Genomic DNA, 2,881 nt, shown 5'->3' with positions numbered 1-2,881 from the left:
ACCGGTTAAAATAAAACAGGCGCTACCTATTACGTTAAACTACCCACCGATTTATTTAAAGATATAATATTAATGTAAATGGTAAAATATTTACAAATTAACCGATTAAAATAAAATATGTGCTACTTATTACGTTAAACTACTTACTGGTTTGTTTAAATGTGTAACACCCCCAACCTGTATCCGACCCGGATACGAGTCCGAAGTGTCACATTGACTTTTCAAATATTTATTCGTATAAAATATTGAGTAATTTAAAAACTTTTATAACATTTAACTTATTCAAAACGATTACAAAACTATTCAGAGCTTATACAATATATCTTTTTGAATACATGCCAACTAGAACTTTATATATTAAAGTACATATTAATCACCTCTTTTCTGATCTGACACTGAGTAAGGAGAACTGACCTGTCTTACTCCACATCGCTCTTTACTCTTCTCCATACCTACGTGTAAATCACTTACACGCTAAGTCGTTGACTTAGTGAGGCATATAAAACATATAATAAAACCACAACCCATTTCATATACATAATGCATATTTATACATATATCATTAATATACTTATCAGTACTCATATCATTATTACTAATTTCTTTCTATCATGTAAGCATATATTGAAGCTTTCTATACTCACCATCGAGTGTCCATGTCATTTCACAACAAAGCATATATATAGTATCATAACAAGTTATTTATTATCTTTAAAGCCCTTGAATTAGCCCATGTATACATTTGAGAACTTAAGGTATGTGAGTACATTGAGGTTGTGCAATAATGTTGTCACCACAGCTCGTATCAATTCCCTCATGGGGCACCGAACCTTAGTTCAGTATTCGTCCCGAAGGACCAGTCCATAGATCCTGAAAAACCTAGGTAAACAGTCCATATGTCCCGAAGAACATAGGTAAACAGTCCATATGACCCGAAGAACATAGGTAAACAGTCCATATGTCCCGAAGAACATAGGTAAACCCTCGACCCTTGGCATGCCAACTATACCACTAGCTCTCTTATCACATAACATGGGCATTAACATTCATAACAGTTCAATTTACTTATTCATATCCTTTCTCTTATGAACATATATCTTTTCTTTTCAGTCACGTACCAAATGTACATGTAATCATTGATCTTATAATCACATATTCATTCTCTTCGGTCACATACCATATGTATGTGTAAACATATATCTAATATCATATAACACGCATCACAAATGCATGTATTCACATAAATCATTTCTTATAGCTTTATTCATATCACATATTCATATAAGCTCATATCTTATTTCACATATACTTTCCATATAACTTATATATCTCATAATCACACAAATCATAACATTGATCACCAATCAAATAACATTTTAGGAGTTACTTCTTACCATAGTAACTCCATCACTGGCTCATCGCAAGCCAAATGTTTATTCAATAATATAAATACAAATTAAATTGCACTCATCTTAGCTTTACTTTGATTCGAATATAATCCTTCAATTGATCCGGAACGGGATCACGTTCTATATCTACATCATCATACATAGATCTATATTAGTATTATAACTAACATACTCTAATGGTTTACTCTTTGACTAAGAGAAAATGACAATTTCATCTTTCAATGAATGTATGCATCGATGCACTACTGATGCATCGGTGCATAAAATGCATTCGATGTTGTATTATTACTGGGATGCATCGATGTACTACTTATGCATCGATGCATGAATTGCATTCGATGTTTTTATTTTAAAAGAGTGCATCGATGCACTTCCTGTGCATCGATACACCTTCAAATGATTTCTGGGTTTTAACCTTGATGCATCGATGCACTATGAATGTGCATCGATGCACTCTGCCCAGAACCTCTTTTTGAACCCAAAAATTCATTCATTTTGGATTAAATAATTCATGTTTCATCCCCTTTTTCCTTCTTAACTCTAGTATACATACTTAAATCAATATATACTCATTTATTTCATCTTAAACCTTAATATTCTCTCATCTTTATTAACTTCAAGAATCATACTAGATTTTTAACATGTTTTAAATCTAATTCTAACACTCCATATTCCTTAATTAGATTGATGACAAGTCAAATTCCTTCTCAAAATTCACTTACTAACTCTTTTCCAGAATTTCCTTTAAAAACTCATTTTCTTTAATCTTTCATAACTTCTTTATCTTTTGATTTTAGAACAACTTAAGCTTTCCATAAGCTTAAGTATTACCTAATGATCAAAACCCACTCTTAAAATTAACAAATAATCAGCTAACAAGGAATCTTACCTTTGCAAGCTTGGCTCTTCTCTCTCTCGTACATGAAGAAGAAGAAGAAGAAGATGATGAAGAGAATATCTCTTCATCCTTATCCCCTATAACATATATATCCTTATCATATCTATTTTTAATTCATTTATTAGTCAAATGACCATTTTTCCCTCTACTTCATTTGATAATTACTAACTACTTTTAGGATTTATTTCCAGATAAATCATTGAACTAATCCATTCTTCTACTTTAATCACCAAATTTATGAAACTTTACCATTTAGTCACTAACCCATAGTTTGGGATGTTACAACTCTCCCCTCCTTATAAGAAAATTTGTCCTTAAATTTTCACTGCACATCTTAATAAGAACATATCTTCTAATGTTCTTATGTTGCTTCCCTGACTTATTCTTTCTTGTCATCATCAGAAACTTACTTTTCAATCCTTTAGTTTTCCAACTATCTTTTTCGTTTATACATTCATATTCTGTTGCTTATCATATAAACAATAACCAGTAATACCAATCCATTATTGTCTTTTCTCTCATTCGATTATGCATTTTTCCTTTGACCTTTCTAAAATTCCATATAATGTCACTC

The sequence above is a fragment of the Hibiscus syriacus genome, unplaced genomic scaffold, assembly GCF_006381635.1.
Source record: "Hibiscus syriacus cultivar Baekdansim isolate YM2019G1 unplaced genomic scaffold, ASM638163v2 tig00117032_pilon, whole genome shotgun sequence".
Classification (NCBI taxonomy): domain Eukaryota; kingdom Viridiplantae; phylum Streptophyta; class Magnoliopsida; order Malvales; family Malvaceae; genus Hibiscus; species Hibiscus syriacus.
This window is presented reverse-complemented; position numbering follows the sequence as displayed.